Source organism: Sciurus carolinensis, chromosome 10, assembly GCF_902686445.1.
Source record: "Sciurus carolinensis chromosome 10, mSciCar1.2, whole genome shotgun sequence".
Lineage (NCBI taxonomy): Eukaryota > Metazoa > Chordata > Mammalia > Rodentia > Sciuridae > Sciurus > Sciurus carolinensis.
Genome location: NC_062222.1, coordinates 17,641,938 through 17,663,157, shown reverse-complemented (window position 1 = coordinate 17,663,157; position 21,220 = coordinate 17,641,938). Strand labels below are relative to the sequence as shown.

General features: G+C 41.4%; 1 non-coding gene and 2 pseudogenes across 1 annotated transcript; 1 reads left to right on the top strand and 2 right to left on the bottom strand.

The window, feature by feature from the left end:
* Positions 1–1,960: 1,960 nt before the first annotated feature.
* LOC124995088 (peptidyl-prolyl cis-trans isomerase G-like) lies at positions 1,961–4,948 on the bottom strand (annotated as a pseudogene).
* Positions 4,949–6,143: 1,195 nt separating this feature from the next.
* LOC124994148 (DNA-directed RNA polymerase I subunit RPA43-like) lies at positions 6,144–8,025 on the top strand (annotated as a pseudogene).
* Positions 8,026–18,693: 10,668 nt separating this feature from the next.
* LOC124995126 (U6 spliceosomal RNA) lies at positions 18,694–18,799 on the bottom strand. Its single transcript, XR_007110616.1, has one exon. It is a non-coding gene; the product is annotated as a U6 spliceosomal RNA (small nuclear RNA).
* Between the last annotated feature and the right edge of the window lie 2,421 nt (positions 18,800–21,220).

Here is a 21,220-nt window from a genome sequence, read left to right as displayed (position 1 = left end):
CCCCTGTAAATGTCCATCCCAGGAGCACAGTGGGAACCAAGCAGTATTTTCAGGCCCAGAAGAGATACAGAACATTGCGGATATCTTCTCCCGCCCTCTTTTAGCTTCTTTTTATTATTTTTTCTGCTCCTTTTTTATAGTGACCACATTCATATGGAAGCTCTACCCTTATTTTATATCTCTATATTAGCAACTCTGCCTGTTTCCAGGTCAGCACCCTCGAAATTGTGAACAACTGATTTATATTGAGCAAAGTTTTGATTGGCACTTAAAAGACCGGCTGAAATCGAAAGATCATTTAGATGATTATAGCCAAAGCCACAGGTGACAAAGTATCCAAGCCACTGATTCCAAACAACCAATGAAATGAAGCCTGTCAATCCACTTAAGAGGAGGGAAGCCAACTGTCCTGAACTACCTGGTCACTGCCAGGTACTAAGGGCACACCTGGAGCAAACAGTTGGCCTAAGGGAAAGGCGGGCGCAGGGCAGAGTCCGGGTGGTGAAGGTCTCATAGACCACTGGAGGGGACACGGGCTTAAATAACCAATTATCAAAAAATGGGGACGAGGCATGGCGGGCACTGTGCAGGGAGCCCAGAATCACTGAAAAGTCACCTCCCACCCAGGGGCTGTGCAGGGAGGATGAACTGGAGGAGGTGACATTTCCTGGAGTCTCAGGAACAGGCTGAACAGGGGGGAGAGAAAGCAGAGGTCGCAGCCTGCAATTGACCAAAACGCAGGTGAGGAAGAACTCACAGAGGAGAGACGGTGGGCCCCGGTCGGATGTGGAGAGACGCCACTCTCCTCGCTGCCTGATGCCGATCTTCACTTTATTTGTGGGAACTCTCAGAAGCTTTAGATCGGGACCTAACAAAACAGATGGATAGTGTCTCGCTTCTTTTACCAATTATGTCTGATTCTAATATGCTTTCCCTATTCCAGGTTGGTAAAAATAATCTTTTATATTTTTCCTAGTACTTTTAAATTTAAAAAAAATATTTAACTTGTTCTAATAAGTTATACAAGATACTAGAATGTATTCTGACATGTTATACATACATGGAGTAAAACTGCTCATTCTTCTGGCTGTCCATGATGTAGAATTACATTGGTTGTATAATTTTATGTGACATAGGACAGTAAAATCCAATTCATTCTACTATCTTTCCTACTCCTATTCCCCCTCCCTTCCCTTCATTCCCCTTTTTCTAATCCAAAGTACTTCTATTTTTCCCTAACCCTCCCCACCTTATTATAAAGTTAGCATCTGCATATCAGAGAAAACATTCAGCCTTTGGTTTTTTGCAACTGGCTTATTTCTTTTAGCATGATAGTCTCCAGTTCCATCCAGTTACCATCAAATGCCATAATTTCATTCTTCTTTATGGCTGAGTAATATTCCATTGTGTCTATATATCACATTTTATTATCCATTCATTTGTTGAAGGGCACTTAAGTTGGTTCCATAGTTTTGCTATTGTGAATTAAGCTGCTATAAAAATTGATGTGGCTCTGTCACTGTAGTATGCTGATTTTAAGTCCTTTGGGTATATACCAAGGAGTGGGATAACTGGGTCAAATGGTGATTTCATTCCAAGTTTACTGAGGAATCTCCATACTGCTTTCCAGAGTGGTTGCAGTAATTTGCAGCCCCACCAGCAAAGTAGGAGTGAGCCTTTTCCCCACATCCTCGCCAAAACTTACTGCTTCTTGTATCCTTTTTGTTTTGTTTTGTTTTTTTGTTTCTCTCATTTTAAGTTTATTAAAACTTTAGCAGTACAAATTATCCAGGTTGTAGATTATCAAAAGATCAACTCAATGAAGTCCACATTTAAAAAAAAGGACAAACATAAAACAACTTAAAAACAATGAAAACAACATAAAGGAGATCCATCAGCAAGTCTCTAAAAAATTTCGAGACAGAAAGGAAATAATGTTCACACAATTCACTCAACTCACTCATCCACTTTGGTCTTCATCTGTTCCAGGGTTTGATTCATGATCACGTTTTTTATTTTTATCATGCACATGGTCATTTTCTTGACCCTTTGATTTTTGGTTTCTTTTTCCACTGAGGATCTGGTCTTCTTTTCCTCCTTATTTTTCAGTGTGGAGGACTGTAATTCATTGTCCTGACAGCTTTGTTTTACTTTTGGGAATGGACTTTGATCTCTATCAGACTTTTTCCCCTGTTATCATTTGAGCTATTATGATCACGATTTTTAGAGTACATTCTTTTCTCACCCTCAGAATTTTCTTTTCTGTGGGAGCTCTTACTTTCTTGGTTTCTGTATTTGTCTTTGTTTCTGTTTTGACTTTCTTCTCTCTCTGAGCTCCATGAATCCCTTCTTCTCCTCCTCCTATCTTTACTTCTGATCCTCCTAGTATTGCTCCTGTCTCGGCTTCAGCTTCGGGACCTTCCTCTTCTCCTGTACTCTCGCTCTCTGTATCTGTGCTACTCTTTGCTTCTGCTGCAATCTCTGTCATGGCTTTGAGATCGCACTCTTCTGCTCCTGTCCCTACCTCTGCCTCCTTCCCTTGTCCTGCTATTGTAACTATGTTTCATTTTAATTATATCACATTCTCTACTCCTGGGCTGTGCACATCTATCTTTTTCTTTACTTTTACTATGATCATGCCCATTACTTTTTAAAAATGTATTTATTTTTAAATTTTTTACAGACTGCATTTTGATTCATTTCGTTTCCATGACTGTACACAATGTAGATTCATACCATTCGTGTAATCATACATGTACATAGGGTGACGATGTCTATCTCATTCCACCACTTTTCATACTTCCTGTCCCTCTCATTTCCATCTACATAATCCATAGTTCCTCCATTCTTCTCTCACTCCCCACTCCTCCACCCCCATTATATATCATTCTCCTCTTATCAGGGAAAACATTCGGCCTTTGGTTTTATGGAATTGGTTTATTTCACTTAGCATGATATTCTCCAATTCCATCCATTTATTTGCAAATGCCATAATATTATTCTTTTTTATGGCTCAATAATATTCCATTGTGTATATATACCACAGTTTCTTTATCCATTCGTCTGTTGAAGGGCATCTAGTTACCGTGAATTGAACTGCTATAAACATTGATGTGGTTACGTCACTGTAGTATGCTGATTTTAAGTCCTTTGTATAAACCTAGGAGTGGGATAACTGGGTCAAAAGGTGGGTCCATTCCACCTTTTCTGAGGATTCACCACACTGCTTTCCAGAGTGGCTGCACCAATTTGCAACTCCACCAGCAATGCTGATTACTTTTTGATTCTAAGTTGAGACTTTTCTGTACTTCTACTCCTTTCCTGAGCTTTTCCTTTCAAATCAGACTGCTGTTCTTTTTCTTTAATATTCTCATGATCCCTTTAGCTCTGCTCCTTGGCTCATCCTCTTTTTTTTCATGTCTGTTACATTTTGGATCTCTTGCCTTACTCTTAGATTTCTCTTTGCTCTTATTCCTACTTTTAGGTTTGCCCCTTTTCTTCACTTCGTTTTATTATTTTTACCATCTTTTTCTGAATTCCCTCCGATGTCTCTCTCTTTGCTGTTAGATTTATGGTCTTAAACTTTCTTTTCCTTTTCATTTTTTCTGTTTGGACTCTCAGACGTGCCTGTGATCAGTTATTTTTCTCTCTTTGACTCTAATGGTACTCCTTTGGTTTTCTTTTACTTCATTTCACTCACTCTTATCCCCTTTGATCCATCTTTCACCGCTTGATACCTTCATCCTTGAGCTCTCTGCTCTCTTGCCTCCGATGTGGAGAAGTCTCACTACGTCTGAAACCATCCCTTGCTCTGGATCCGGAAGGAGTTCGCTGGTGCCTTGGTCCTCTTCCTTTAATTTTCCTGGCAGACCTCGTAACTCAGAGACGTCTCTGGTATGAAGCAGCTGGGAGTTCGGCAGGTTACATTCTCTCTTTCTCTCTCCCTGTTTTCCTTTCCTTTCCTTTCCTTTCAGCTTTAGGAGGACTTTTTCTCATTAGCAATCTATTTTCTGGTTTAGGAGGGATCTCTTCTGCACAGACAGTAGACTGGGGTTGTGCTTTGAGATTTTCCACCTCGCTTTCACTAGATGGACACTTTTTGCTTTTCTTTCACTTTCTTCTTCTTTTCTTTCTTGTGCTTTCAGGAATTTTTCCTATGCTTCTTTTTTCTTTCTTTTTTTTTTGACTTCTCTTCAGAAGCGCTTTCCGAGTCAGGAGAGTCAGAAGAGGACTGAGAGTCACTTGAGCTACCTGACTCACTGGATGACTGGTGCTGACTTAGGCCTTTTCTTTTCTTTTTTAATTGTAAACAAATGGGATACATGTTGTTTCTCTGTTTGTACATGGAGTAAAGGCGTACCATTTGTGTGATCACAAATTTACATAAATTTCCCTCTTTCTTAACTTTAGATTTGGGAATTCGCTCTCCACAGCCGAGTGTCTGTACTTCAGCAAACGGTTTGCTAGCTGCATCTGTTTTCTGGTTTTCTCTCTCTCTTACAACCTCTTGGTCAGAGATCACTTGCCCCAAAACAAGCTGATGCCCATCTAGATGAGGAGGTGGTTTTGTTGTTTTGAAGAATACAGAACCGTCTGTATCCTTCCCTCTGCTGGCCATTGACGAGAGAAATTCTTTGTTGTGTTTAACAGCAAAACTTTCATCTTCGAAAAATCCCCCAGAAATAGATTCCCCTCCTCATCCATTTCCTTCACTGAAGTCACCACCCTGAACCATAAAATCTTTGACAGCTCAGTGGAGGAGACAACTCGTATAACGCAATGGCTTCTGAATTGATTCCCCTGTCCCCTCTTCAACTGCACAAAGACAGCGAAAGTTCTCGCATGTGGGGCACACGTCAGAAAATAATTCACAAACAACTCTTCCAGCAGATTGGTTGCTAATGGCGATGTCAGATAAACAGCAAGGACACTGAACCTTTATTCCCATGGTTCCAATGCAGACTTTAATGAACAAAGAACACCAAGGGCAATTGATTCAATCCTTTGCTCCTCCAGGGAAAGACGGTTAACACAACCCAGCCTGCTTGTATTCTTGATTGTTGCCATTCTGGCTGGAGTGAGACGAAATCTCAGTGTAGTGTTTTATTATTATTATTATTATTATTATTTAGCTTTTAACTTTTACAGACTGCCTTTTGATCCATTATACACAAATGGGATGCATCATTTCATTTCTATGGTTGTACACAATGTAGATTCACACCATTCGTGCAATCATTCATGTACATAGGGTAATGATGTCTGTCTCGTTCTACCATTTTTCATACCCCCTCCCTCTTATTTCTCTCTACATAATCTAAAGTTCCCCCATTCTTCTCTCAGTGTAGTTTTAATTTGCATTTCTACTAGTACTTGTATCGTCAGTTTTTTGGTTGGTTGTTTGTTTTTTGGTATTGGGAATGGAACCCAAGGGTACTTAACCACCAAGCCACATCCTTAGTCCTTTTTTTTTTCTTAAGAGGCAGGGTCTCACCAAGTTCCTTAGGGCCTCGCTAAGTTGCTGAGTCTGGGTTTCGAACTTGAGATCCTTCTGCCTCAGCCTCCCAAGCTGCTGGGATATTGTCAGTTTCTTCACATGATTTTATGAATAACATTAAAAAGAGATACCCCTCCATATCCAGATGTCAAATTAAAAGAAGTCAACAGTAGTCAAATTATTCAGAGTCCTAGAAGACTCCTTAATTTTGTTCTCCATCTGGTGACAATTGACTTCAGGGTTGATTGATCATTTTAAACTTTATGGTTTTCACATACTAAAATACCGTCTCTTCAGTGTATACTTCTATGAGTTTCGACATCTTCATGGAAATATGTAGCCACCAATGCCAGTTAGGAGCCAGTGGAGATCCACTGTCCTCCCACACATTCTCATTCAAGCCTTTTTTATTCAAACCCCCCCACCACCCCTGGAAACCAAAGATCTGCTCTTTTTCTATTGCAGTGTCTTTCCCCAGATGTTACGGAGATAGGCTCACACAGTGTGTAGCCTTTTGAGTCTGGCTGCTTTGACTGAGCGTAATTCACTTGGTAGCCATCAATGTGGCTGTACATATCAGTATTTGTGCATTCCTTTCTATATGTACATATGTATATTCCTTTTTATTGCAGAGTAGGATTTCATCATGGTGCAAATGTACCGGAGTTTGTTTATCCATTCATCAATTAACTTTCCCAGTCCCCCCCGATTTCTAGACACTGATACTCTAATATAGGTTTAAGGAATAAGGTTTTTGATATACTATCCTTTTCTATGTACTATGCCTTTTTTTTAAATACCATTTCTTTACCAAATCGCTGTGATGCTCTAGGGGTGTGTGTGGGGGTGTGTGTGTATGTGTGTGTTGCTGGGGATTGAACACAGGGTCTTGGGCTTGCTCAGCACGTCCTCTACCACTGAGCTACACTCCCGGCCCTAAGACAACATTTAAAATGCTTTGAGGTAGGTAACCAGCTGCTGGTTGCTCTGAGTCTCCTGGGCAAAGGCGGCCTTCGCGGGCCGGTAGTAGGACCAGTCAGCATCCTGCCCTGCCTAGAGCTGCCCACCTATGCCGCTGCTTATTGGCTGCCCGGCACCGAGAACACATCGCCTCGCTACCTTAACCGGAAATGCACGGGTATCGAGAGCAACTAATGCTGAGTTCCTGTGCTACTAAGAGAGTCTTTTAAGTCCCTTTTGCATATGATAACATCAAAGTTGTGGGTGAACTGGGAGATACATATGATGATCAAAGAACACATTCTTTTTTTTATTAAAATCTTTTTTATTTTTACAGACTGCATTTTGATTCATTGTACACAAATGGGGTACAACTTTTCATTTCTATGGTTTTACACAATGTAGACTCACACCATTCATGTAATCATACATGTACACAAGGTAATACTGTCTGTTTCATTCTACTGTCTTTCTGTCCCCCAGCCCTCCCACCCCATTTTCCTCTACACCATCCAAAGTTCCTTCATTCTTCTCTTCCCCCGGCCACCACCCCCTCGTTATATATTGTCATGCACTTATCAGAGAAAACATTCGGCCTTTGGCTTTTGGGGCTTGGCCTATTTCACTTAGCATGATATTTTCCAACTTCATTCATTTACCAGCAAATGCCATAATTTTATTCTTCTTTATGGCTGAGTAATATTCCATTGTGTATATATACCACTGTTTCTTTATTCATTTGTCAGTTGAGGGGCATCTAGGTTGGTTCCACAATCTAGCTATTGTGAATTGAGCTGCTATGAACATTCATGTGGCTGCATGACAAATCACATTCATCTTAACATGGAAGCTGGTTTTGTTATTTTTAGCCCTGAGCCTGTGCAAAAGCTTATGGGTACAGTTAATGAAGTGTCTTGTAGCCAGATCATAGACTGATCTGGATAGAACCCATGTTATTAAAGTGCCATTTTATTATAGATGGAATAAAATGGTACATGGGTATTTTAATGCCTCTATCCCTAAACCTGAGCAGATGTCACTGAGCAGTGGCAAACCCTGGAGATAGACGTGGGTGGTGAATTAGAATTTGAACTATTTCAGTTAGACTCGGATGCTGCTGGAGAATAGTAAGTATTCTGCATTCGAGAAAAAATAAATATTGCTTGTTTGCAGTCCAAGTGCCCAGGTGTTTCTGAAGAAGTAACAGAAACTCTCACTGAGGAATCTGTTGGAAAAATTCCAAAGAAAAAAAAAAGAAGATCCAGAAATTTATGAAATAAACGTTGGTACCCCAGAGCTAGCAGATTTTATAAATATTATTCCAGAGGAAGAGGAAGAGTGACAGTAACAATATGATGGCCTTTGTGAGGAAGAGCCAAAGAAGAAGAAGAAGAAGAAGAAGAAGAAAAACAACAACAACAACAAGCACCAAAGATCAGGATCCTAGGTTTCAATGCAGTGACTCCATGGGCTACCAAAGTGACCACAAAAAGAAAACAAAGAAAAGAAAACACAGTGAAAAAGCCACTCTTATACCAGTTCTGGAATGCTCACCTAAGAAGAAATGAAGAAATAATTGTCTTTAGTGCATTTTAAATATGATTTAGTTGATAAAAGACTTATACACAATAGAGGAGCCAATGTTTTGAACCATACTTATGTTATGCTGGGTGTGGTGCACACACCTGCAACCCCAGCTACTCAGGGGGTTACAGGCCAGTCTGGGCAACTTAGTGAGACCTTGTCGCAAAAAGAGCTGGGGAGGTAGCTCAGTGGCATAGCACCCCTGGGTTTAACCCCCAGTGCTGTAAAATAAATAAAAAGGCTATGGATACCAGTAGTCTATAAAACAGGGAACACTTGAATAGGAGTTGGAGGCCTTTTGTGCTAAAATAAACTGACTGATCTGGATAGAACCCATGTTATTAAAGTGCCATTTTATTATAGATGGAATAAAATGGTAACAGCTGCTCTCATTCCCAGCTCTTGAATTCTTCCAGACGTTGCTTTCCACATCAGGTTTTCTTTGCACTCTGAAGATTAGCAAAAGTACTTTATTGTACAGTGTTATTACTATCATTAAGGAATAAGTTTGGGATTTCCACATCCCCTTAATAGGTTTCACCTTTAGTCATTTTATGCTGTTTTCTTTTGCTCATTTTGTTTTCTTTAATCATAGCTACTACAGTGTTTCTGTTGTTTAACTTAAAAAATGAATCGCCAAAGGAGCTTCTGAAATCTCTAAACCCCTTGAGCACCATGCCATTGTCGACTGGTGGATAAGTCAGTATTTACTACACTTTCCTTCAAGGTGTATGTGTGTTTTAATTCTGAAAACTGATGGAAGGTGCTCTTACCTTATACTTGTTCATTTGTGCCTCGTTTGTGTTGGAGGAAGAAAGTAGATGAAGATAAGATAAATAGAACACTGACCAGCGGGAAATTTCTAGATTACTTTTTATTCGTTGGAATAAGCCGTAAGAATCTGTTTTAAAGAGGAGATTTTTACTAAGAAAATATGGAATGTTTTGTGACTTTGTGGAAAAAACAGTCATGAAATGAGAAGCTGGTTGAGGCTGATAATCAGTATGTGGGTATGCGTGTATTTATCAGGGCGATAATGGCAAACAAGGTAGATAGACGTACCTCCTTCCCTCATGGGGTGTCATGAGAGAAACAGATGCACACATACAGCCTGAGTAAGGAAATGAGAACATTACTAATTGTGTCAAATGCTATGAAGCAAAACTTGACCACTCCTGTTACCCATGTTAGTATCTGCAAATAGTCAAATGGTTCAGTCGACTCCTCCATGTCCGCCATTTTTGTTGCCATTCTTCTAGTACCAGATATAGTGCTAGGCTCACAGTTTAATATTTGAGAGTGAGTGAATTCTGCTAGTGGCATATCTTAAACTAATCTACAAGAATAAGAGTTTGGCAAGTGGCAGACCACTCACAACTTGCTGTCACAGGTAGATGTGCCAGACAATGGCAAGGTGTTATAGACAATGTCTTTCATTCCAGTTGAGATGCATTTAGCCCTTGAAACATGACTAACCCCAATTGAGACATGTTGTCAGTACCAAATCCATACCAGATTTTGATGATATACAAGAACGTAAACTATATCCATTTTTATATTGGTAAAATTATAATTTTGGGGTTTAATGAGTTAAATAAAATGTTAATTTAAAAAAATAAAATGCTTTGAACCATCATTCTCAAGATATTCTAGAAACCTTTCAATTTTTGAATACAAAATATATAAAAATTTCCTCCAACTATTTTGATGTAACAAACTCTTGCTTCTTTTTATCATGGAAAGTTACTAATAGATTGTTTTTGATCTTTTTGCATTCATTTAATAACAGAATTTTTAAACAAAGCTATACTGATAGCTCATAAGTGTATTCGCATGTGATACTTTGTGACACCTAAACTGAGCTTAAAACTGAGCTTGTGACACCTAAACTAGTAAAGTATAAAAATAAGAAAGTTTATTATATATATATATATATATATATATATATATACACACACACATATACACACATGCATACATACATGATGTTCATCTTGATACAGGCTGAAATTTATACTGTACTTTAGAAAAAAGGTTATTATTAAAATAGTGCAGTGTCCAGTTTAAAAAAATAATATAATAAACTGGATAAACTAGGGCAAGAATACAGGATAGAATTACTTCCAAAATGAAAATAAGGGGCTGGGGGGTAGAGCTCAGTGGTAGAGCCCTAGCCTCCCATGTGTCAGACCCTGGGTTCAATCCACAGCATCACAGAAAAAAGGCAAGTCTCATCCATTTTGGAAACTGCCTGGTAAGAATTCTGTGCGCCAGTTTTCAATCCCAGGGCAGCAGAACACCTTGCACAGGTGAGTGATCCCAGAGGAGGATCTTGCCATCAGAGTGGTCAAGGAAAACACACCGCCGCCCAGCCCTGGATGGAGCGCTGCTTTACTTACACGGAGAGAAGACGCAGCGACGTCAGCTTCAATATGTTCTCCCAGCATGATCATGGGCTCCGTGCACCCCTCTGCTGGAAAAATTCCCATCTCTTCCTGGTAGAGTCTGAAATTTTGAAAACTGGTCTTGCTCGAAAAATCCAGAGGCACATGCTTAAGCAGAACAAAGGAGAACACAGTGAGTCTGAAACAGGAAAGATAATTTGCAAGCAAGACAATGAGCTGGGCAGGGACTGTGGGGCTCTTACCCAGTGGTGAGGAAGCCTCCCAGGACCAAGGGCCTCTCTTGAGTAGCCCTTCCAGTGTCCGAAGACCACAAGCAGAAGGCTGGCTTCCCCAGTACTGTCCTGCACAGGGGCCAGAGGAACAGTCTGTCTCAACCAGACCAGAACACTGGATCCCTGTGGTCTGGCCTTTGACCCTTTTTCCTTGTAGAAGCCAGACCTATGAGAGTCGGCACATAACAGAAAAGGTATGGACAAATTTACACTGAAAATTCGGACTTCCATAGGTAGCTGGATCTCCTAAAACAAAGGTAGGACCTGCAAAACAAACAGTGGGTTTTGGATAACTCTAGGTAGAAAAGCAAATAATTTTACTAATGTAAAAAACCACAAGTAAAGGACAGAATTTGAATAAAAAACTAATAACTTATGGCATAAATATACACATTCTTGAAATAAGACAATGGATGTTTTTGGTTGATATTGGTTGTTGTTTGTTTGTACTGGGGATTGAACCCAGGGGTGCTCTACCGCTGTGCCACATTCCCAGACCTTCTTATTTTTATTTTTTATTTTGAGACAGGGTCTCACTAAGTTGCTTAGGGCCTCACTAGCTGAGGCTGGCCTTGAACTTGCAATCTCCTGCCTCAGCCTCCCTTGCCACTGGGATTACAGGCGTGCACCACTGTGCCGGCACAATGGATGTATTTGTTAAAAATTGGTGAAATTTTTGCAATGCATAAGATTCCATAACACTCTGATGGGATTTTCTCATCCGAGCACGAAGAGTTTCTTTCTTCTCCTGAGTATAATCTCAAGAAACCGGGAGCTGGCATCCAGGGGCTGCTGCTTGACAGCTCGGGTGCTAAAGAGTGCAGCTCTGTCAGGTAAGGCAATCTCATGCCTTTAAGTTTCAGAAGTCCTGCTGAAAAACAGGGAAATCATCTTACATTGCTTGGTGTCCTGTTTGCTCTCTTCTCCAGCAGGTGTATCTAACACCAGATAGCATTTTTTGGTAATTCTATTTCTGTTTTGCTGCTGTTGCCTATTCTCTTACTTCTTGCATTTCAGTGTCTGCGTGCCTGGAAGCTGTCGATATTAATGCCCCAACCCTGCTGGGGAGTAGCAGGTTAGGGGCTCTCAGGTGGCGTTCTAAGAGCAGAGATCGCCTGGGGTGCTAACATGGCTGGTGTCGGCTGGGGAGCTGGGCGTGAGAAGGTCTTTGCTCTCCCACTTGCCCAACCGGAGATGGAGGTGGGCACACCTGTCCCTGCAGCACAGGGACAGGATGCTTGACAGGAGCTGGTGTCCAGTGCGGTGCCTGGAAGCCTTCACACCTGTCCTGGATCACCTGATGCCCAAGTCCCTCTACAAGCAGCCCAGATCAGGACTGCTGGGGCCACATCCGGGAGGAATCTAGCAGCCAGCAGCAGGGTGTCTTTTCCAGCTTCTTCCTTCACCTTTTAATTTTGATTGGTCTGTCCCTGACCTGGCTCACAGGTTAAAATATTGGTTTTATAAACAATATCATGCGGCTGCTTTTCTGAGCTTTGTTTATCTTATGGTTGAATCACTGTCCACTTTTCCATTCTACCATCTCTCTGATCTATCTTATTTTTTTTTGTCCAACATTCATTGCAATTGAGTGTTTTTCTTCCATCTCTGATTTAAATTCGATGTGTGCCTCTGAGATGTTGGCAAATGCAGGGATGCTTCTTAATTTCTGATTCAGAGCTCATTTCTGAAGGCCAGGTAGAAAATTTTGTTTTAGTTATTCGTTGGACTTCCTCATCCTGGGGTCTTGCTGTGGACCTTACAGTGTCAAGGGTGGAAGGAAGCTTCATGCAGCCCACCTCTGAAGCTCACATGCCAAACCTGGGGCAGGGAAAACCGCTCTGAGGTGGCCTTTCAATTGCTGAGGGGAAGAAGGGATAAGAGGAGGAGGCAAGTCTGCTCTGCATTAAACTGCTTGGAAGCCATTCTGCCTCTAACTGAAACTACTAGAAACAAGGGAAACACAGGTATAGGTAATGCTTTTTTGGATATGCCCCCCCCCCAAAGAACAGGACACAAAAGCAAAAATAGACAAATTTTATTACATCAAACTAGAAAACTTCTGCACAGCAAAGGAAACAAGCAAGAGTGAAGAGACGATACATAGAAAGGAAAAAAAAATTGCAAATGATACGTCTGGCAAAGAGTGATATCCAGAATATATAAGAATTCAAAAACTTAACAACTAGCGGGGTGTGGTGGTGCATGCCTATAATTCCAGCAGCTCTGGAGGCTGAGGCAGGAAGATTGAAAGTTCAACGCCAATCTCAGCAAGTTAGCAAGGCCCTAAGTAGCTTAGTGAGACTCTGTCTCAAAATAAAAGCTTTAAAAAGAGGGCTGGGGATGTGCCTTAGTGGTTGAGCGCCCCTGGGTTCATTCACGGTACCAAAACAAACAAACAACAAAATCTTAAGAACCAAAAGCACTCCAATTTAAAAATGGGCAAATGATCTGAATAGACATTTCCTAAAAGAAGAAACACATATGTTCAATAAAAATATCAAAAAATGCTCAATATCATTAGCCATCAGGGAAATGCAAATCAAAAGCACAATGAGGTGCCATCTCACATGCCCAGTTAGAATGGCACACACCTGTAATCCCAGTGGCTCAGGAGGCTGAGGCAGGAGAATCATGAGTTCAAAGCCAGCCTCAGCAACTTAACTAGGCCCTAAGCAATTCAGAGAGACCCTGTCTCTAAATAAAATACAAATAAGAACTTAGGATGTGGCTTAGTGGTGAAGTACCCCTGATTTCAATCCCTGGTGCCAAAAACAAACAAACAAACAAAAAAATGGCTATTGTAAAAAAAAATAAAATACAACTTTGGGGGAGGATGTAAAGAAAAAAAAAACCTCCTATATACTGTTGGTGGGAATACAAATTAGTACATATAGACAGAATGGAGAATGGTATGGATGTTCCTCAGAAAATCTAAATATAGACCTAACACATGATCCAGCTACTCCCCTTTTGGGTATAATCAAAGAAAATGAAATCACCCATACCAAAGAGACACCTGAAAGTCCATATTTATTGTGGCAGTATTCATAAGAGCTAAGATGAATCCACCCAGGTGCCCATCAGTGGATAAGTGTATGGAAGATGTGATCCGTAAACACAGTGGAATGTTGTTCTGCCATGAAAAGGAGAATGGGACTCCTGTCATTGGCAGCAAAATGGATGGAACTGGAAGACATATGTTAAATGAGGTAAGTCAGACACAATAAGCAGGAACCATATATTCTCTCTCTCACATGGGGAAGTTTAGAAAAGGGCAGGGGAGGAGAGTTCACCTGAGTGGAGGATAGTGATTTCTAGAGCTTAGGAAGGGGCAGGTTGGATAAAGGGAGGGTGTGTTTGATCAGCACACAAGGTATGAATGTATTGAAGTATTACGCTGCACAACACTAATATGTACAGTCAATACATGTTGATCAAAAAAGATTAACTCCCTTTCTGGGACTTTGTTTGGGAAAACAAAAGCTGGGAAGAAAGACTGTTTTTCAGGACCCTGTGATTTTCCATCTGGTCCTCTATCTCCTAAAATAGGGAGGTTGGAGAGTCAGTTACTTGTTTGAAAGAGACGAAGGAAAAGGAGAATATATATGGAGGAAATAACTCTTTAATAATATTCAAACATTGCTGGTGGGGCTGCAAATTAGAACAGCCACTCTGGAAAGCAGTGTGGAGACTCCTTAGAAAACTTGGAATGGAACCACCATTTGACCCAGCTATCCCACTCCTTGGCCTATACCTAAAGGACTTAAAATCAGCATATTACAGAGATACAGCCACATCAATGTTCATAGCTGCTCAATTCACAATAGCCAGATTGTGGAACCAACCTAGATGTCCTTCAACTGATGAATGGATAAAGAAACTGTGGTATATACATACAATGGAATATTACTCAGTCATAAAGAATGATAAAATTATGATATTTGCAGGCAAATGGATGAAATTGGAGAATATCATGCTAAGTGAGATAAGCCAATCTCAAAAAAACAAAGGACAAATGGTATCACTAATAAGTGGATGATGACACATAATGGGGGGTGGGAGGGGTTAGTGTTAGGGTTAGAGTTAGGGTTAGGGAGGGGGGCAAGAATGGAGGAAGGAAGGACTGTATAGAGGGAAAAGAGGGGTGGGAGGGGTGGGGGGAAGGGAAAAAATAACAAAATGAATCAAACCGCATTACTCTATGTAAATTTATGATTACACAAATGGTATGCCTTTACGCCATGTACAAACAGAAACAACATGTATCCCATTTGTTTACAATAAAATAATTTAAAAAATAATAATAATATTCAAAGTACTAAGTAGCTCTATTCAGTGTCTGCTTGTCTCTCACCCACTCAGATTTCTGTTTGACTGTAGACATTTTGAGTTCCCTGTATTTCTTTCTTAGCTCCCCGGTCCTTGTTCCTTTCAACCTGTCTGCATCTCACCCTCTTAACGTTCACCTGTACACAATTGCCCTTGATCTTGTGCTTTAGCTTTCAAAAATCTCATCTTCCTACTTCATTTTTAATTGGCCACTCAGTTTTTCTTACGTTTTCTTCCAGTTCTAGAAAAAAAGATCTCTTTGCCACATTACCTCTTTCTTTGTTTCTCTGTTTACTTGTTCTTGCCCCCAGAGTGACTTTGCAGACTCAAAGCTTGTTTGAAAAAAAAAAAAAAATTAAAAAACCTCTGTAGCTTGCTTCTGTCACCTGTTAAGGGTTGAATTGTGTCCCTCCCTTAAATTTGTATATTGGAGTCATAACTTCCAGGATCTTAGAATGTGGGCTTAGAGCAGATAAAATTAGTGAAGCTAAGATGAGGTCATTAGAGTGAGTCCTAATCCAGGGTGACCGGTCTCCTTACAGAAAGGGGAAATTTGTGCGTACCCACACACACACAGTAACATGCACGCACACACCATGGAAAAATGAAGGCAAACATGGCGTGCTGCATTTTCAAGCCAAAGAACTCCAAAAATGGCCAGTGAACTACCAGAGGCTAGGAGAGAGGCACAGAGCAGGTTCTCCAGCTCTCCCTCCCCACACGCATAAATCCACCAAAAACATAAAGTTAACTTTGTGGCTTCCCTCCTAAAAGCCTCCTTGTTATTTATGAGCTAATAGGATCAAATCCTCTGGAATTGCCCTGACTCCCCAAGCCCCAGTCTAACCTCCTGCTTTCTCCTGCCTTGTCTGCTATGCTCTAGAATGACCAACGAGCTTCTAGGTCTCCAAACCCACGATGCCCACGGCTCCATGTCTTGACTGTGCTGTCTCATCTGTCAGGCAAGACTTTGCTCCCCACTTCCCTGCCCTGTCCCTGCCTGGGTAACTCCTGCTCAGTCTTCAAAATTTGAGTCCATCTGTACATTTTTTGGGACACCTCCTATTATGATTGAATATGAGGGGCCCCCTACCGCCCCAAAGCTCCTGCTCATGCAGGGATATTCAGAGGTAAAATAATTGGATTATGAGCACTATAACCTAATCATTCCATCCAAGTGTGCATGGACTGACTGGGTAGTAAAGCAGGCAGATGAGACATGACTGGAGGGGGTAGGTTACCAGGGACATGCTCTGGAAGGGGGCATCCACGCCTTGGCCCCTTGGTCCCTCCCTTCTCACGCTTTCTTACTGCCATCAAGGGAACAACTTTCCTCCACTGGGCCCGGCCACCATGATATTCTGCCTCACCTCAGGCCCAGACCTGTGGAGTTGGCCAACCATGGACTGAACCTCTGAAACCAGAAGCCAAAATAAACTTTTCCTCCTCTAAGTTGTTCTTGTCAGGTCTTTTGGTCACAGAGTTGCAAAAGCTGACTAAAACACCTCCTAAATGGCCACAGTCATGGCCAGGTCCTCCTTTTCTTTGACCCCCATGCACCTGGGTACATGTTCAATACTTCACTTAGCAGATGGGATTGCAACCCTCTGTTAAGGCGTGCACCTACCCAGACTTTTTAGCACGATGGTTGCAGGGGGTACTCAGTAAAGGTGTGTGAAATTAGACATTCATCGAATAAACTAATAGTTCAAGGATGCATGTTCCATGGAAAGATGCTCCCAATACAAATCTCCTTCATACTCTACCATGAAATGCTGAACAGGGGTGCTTTTAGCAAAGGATCTTAACAGAGAGGACACACCCCCAAACATAATGCCAAAGGATGGTTTCCAATTGTTTTGTTTTATTATGACATTCTGTCAGGCAAAAATCCCTCCTGAGAGCCATCAAAATGGTATTCTTCAGATCATAGATTATAGAAAATAATAGGGAAAAAAAGATTCATTCTCTTACCTATGAGGTTCAGATATTTAAAATCAATCATACCTGTGTTTCCAAATAATCATTTTTATCATATAATGAAATGCACAAGAAAGAGCTCTTATGGAATTTATTTTATTTTATTTTACTTTTTGTACTAGGGAATGAAACCAGGGGCACTTGACCACTAAGCCACATCTCCAGCCCTTTTTAAAAAGATTTTATTTAGAGACAGGTATTGCTACGTTGCTGAGGCTGACTTTGAACTTGCGATCTTCCTGCCTCAGCCTCCCAAGCCGCTGGGATTATATGCATATGCAACGACGCCTAGTGCTCTTAGGGAAATTTAAGCACAGATGTATCGGCACATTATGAAGCATGCGCAGCTCCTGGATGGATGCATTTGTTTCAACCACAGCACCCTGGAAGCTCAGGTGTGGAGACCCTGGAACCCTTTAGAAGGTTCCCCATCACCTGTCCTCCAGCAAACATGCTGAAGCAACCAAGTGAAAGCTATTAAAGGGAATGGTCTCTTCATTATTCCCTGCTCCATTGTGCTATAAAGGAAATAAAACCATCTCTTTTCCTGGTGTCTGGACCTCATTTTTCCCAGACCCTCTGGAACAATCGCTGACCATATGAGGGCCTGCAGGATTTTTTCACAGAGGCAGGGTCCCAGTTGAGAAGACCTCCCAGATGGTCCCCCAATGTCCCCATACTGCCTGGAAATCAGCAAGGAAGTCCAGACACCCAAGGAACTCTTCCAGTGTCACCTCGGTTCATCTCTGCTCCTTCCCCCAGTGTCTGTCACGTTCACACTTGGGCTGCAAGCCTTCACCTTTCACATCATTCTGCAGTGTCCACTTGTCTGGGAGATCAGCAAGGAGGGACAGTGGAAGGAGAGCCCTGGAGTGGGTCTGTGACCTCTAACCTGACAACCGTGTCCTTGTTTGAATAGGGACTGAGCAGCCACTGAACACCAGGAGCCTCCCTGCTGACTCTCAGCTAGAATGTCCCCATTTTACCTTCTGGTCGCTGCTGGTGGTTCTCCATAAAGACATCTGGGAGCCTGAGCTGCTTCGCCTCCGTAATAACTGTCCCTGAGTGGGCCTCGGCGTCATAGGCTCATAGGATCTCAGGGTGGGAAGGGACCTCAGCAGAAGTTTTTTTCTTTAACTGTGTGCAGAATAAATCCAGCCTGTCCAAGCGTCTGAGGACTGACATGGCCTGTTCTCTGAGTCATTTCTTCCTCTTCATTCTCTGGTCCCTCCACTGGCCTCCATCTCTACAAATCTCATCTTTCTTTCTTAAATACAATCATATGATTTAATTATAGTTCTGAACAGTCATTATAATCATGTATTACAAAGCACTGATTTACATAGATGCTTGCCTACTTCAGTTAAACGAATGGAACTTCTGCAATTGTTGTTGACTACAACTTGTTTTTACCATCATGTTAACTTGCAAACGAGTCCAGGAACTTCCTCTAAGTTATTATGCACAGCTGAAAGGGTACCTGAAAGATTTTTCTTAGTGTTGGTGTTTTTTGGAAGTTAGGCATTTCTAAAGTAGGAACTTAACTAGTATATCAGATGCCAGGAATTTCCTCAGCCCTTAGGTTCATTACCAAGGTTCTACAGTGTTTGTAGGAATCAAGGAAAGGCCCGAAGCTAGAGGAATCGTGGGTTGGGGTTAAAACAGAAATGCAGACTGCTTCATGAATTCGCATGTCATCTTTGAACAAGGCCATGCTAATTTTCTCTGTATTGTTCCGAGTTGAATATATGTGCCTTTGAAGTCAGCACCGAGTCTCATTTTTTTAAATCTCTGCTACCAGGTCCTACCAAGAATGAAAAAAGTTCTTCTTAAGCTACAAGTGTTCATCGATGTCTTTGCAAGTCCCCTAATGATTTCAACAAACCAAGTAAAAGAATACATGTTCCATGTGACTTTTAAAAACTTTCAATTTGACCTACCAGAAAATTATTAGGCTAGCTAGTCCTTACATACCTTCACATCACAGGAAAGTATCGGGCCACACACATCTTGGGAAGGCAGCTGGGACATCACATAGGAATGAATCTGGAGGTCTGGCAGACCCTCCATGCCATTTCCTGGTTATGTGACCTAGGAGAAATCGTCTACCGTCTTTGAACCTCTCAACTTTCTCATCTGTGAAGTGGGGATAACAAGCTGTAACTCAGAGGCTGCAATGAGAACTGATGTGTTAAACTCCGTCCAGTCCTTAGAACAGTGTGTCACTTGGGCAATGCTATATAAGTGTTAAATGCATGAAATAAATACTTTATAGGTTTGTGAGGGGTGTGTACCCCATGTACATCCGGTGCTTTCCTCAAAGAGTGACTCGTTAGTGAGAAGGACTCAATGATGCGGGAATATGCTTCAAAATAGCAAACAAGTCGAAGTTCAGTGAAGTTCGGTGATTTGATCATTCTTACTTGGTCAGCATCTCAGAATTTGAACGTAGAGTCTCTGATCTCTCAGTCAGTAGGCCATCTACCACCTTCATCAGAACAGAAATGGAATATTTTCTTTTTATCACAGTTAGGTAGTCCCCCTGTCTTTGGGATGGGCTAGATCAGGAAAACTCGATCCTACTCTTTCTCTTTCCCTAAGGGCACATCAATTCCAAATAGAGGATACTTATGGGTCACCAATATCCACAGCTCTTCAGACAATCCCAGATATGCACATTTAGATCCCAAGCTGACAGTCCCTCTAATTTGCTATTATAAATATTAAACTGTAATATGCATCATTATATATACAACAATTTCATATGCGGGAGAATTATTTTTAGAACTTGAATTATAGGATCAAAGAATAAAGACATTTTCTTAGCTCAATGTGCACTACCCAAGGGGTTTCAAAAGAATTGTGTCATTTTATAAAGTCATCATGAATATAGCATTGATGTTATAATTATTATCTGTTTATAATTTGTAATTTTTAATTATAGCATTCACAATTTATTTGATTCTATTTGTAATATTAAATCAAATTTATAACACGTATAAATGTTATAATAGTTTTACATTGGTAGGGACAAGGTATTAATTTACTAGGTGAAAGATGCACATTTCTTTGTTAGTGGTATGAAATTTATTTCTGGCTCACATTATTTAAGTTTGTTTTTCTCTTTTAAAAATTGTTCCTTATGTCATTTGAACATTCATCTGCATAAGCACATCTTGACATGTCCTACCTGTGGCTAAGGTGAGGGTTATGGAGAGCATAGAACACAAGTTAGATGCAAAGCTTGTTGTGCTTTTGGACTTAAGATGAACACATGTTGTTCAGTGACTCCTGACTGACCACAGTTTGTGCAAATGCACTTGTTAATGTTCCAAATTGTAAGAGGACTGGGAACTGAGTCCATTCAGAACTTGCTGCCGCCCCTTTACTGCGTCACAGAAGGCCAGTGACCCTTGCTCACAGTGCACTTCTTTACCTCTCCACTTCTTGTGCCAGAAGAGCAGAAATCAGACCCTTTGGGGAAGCCACCCTCTCCCCTACTGTTCTCTCCAACCTGAAGCAAACTTTCTCCTACTTCCCAGCGCCTCTCAGAGGTCGTGAGGTCAGCCTGCTCTGGGAATCCACAACCGTCCTCTGTCTTGAACTTCTGTGACCTGGCAGGGTCTCCGTCCCCTAGATTTGAGTTTTGCTTCTCCTTTGATCCTTCATGGCCAGCACTGTACCTGGCACATGGCAGGCCCTCAGTCACTGCTGAGTGACACTGGTGCTATCCCCTGGAGAAGTCTCATTCGTTCATGTCTAGCCCAGTATTCGTATCCCAGAAGGTCATACAGACTCAAGTAAATTAGCCTCTTCACCCTGTCTGAGGTCCTCTCTCCCTACCTGTCCTCACCTGTTCTGGACTTCGACCTATTTTCTAATAGAGCTGTGTCTCTTATATCCACCCCTTGTGGCCTTCTTGTCTCCTTCTCTAGTTGGTTATACTCTACTTCTAAAATAGGCAAGCACATGTTTTATAGAAACCAAAACAACTTTTGGCGCACTCTGCTTTTTCCTAACAATTGTACTGGGGCTTCACTTAATAGTCCAAATCCAAAGACTCTATTCCCACCACGGCATCCAGTTCCTCATCATGATGGTGGGTTGGAGGAAGGGCAGATAGAGCTCGTGCCTCTCCCAGCTCCCCAAACAAGTGAAGCTGCTATTCTCCTCACCCTCTCCTACCTTAA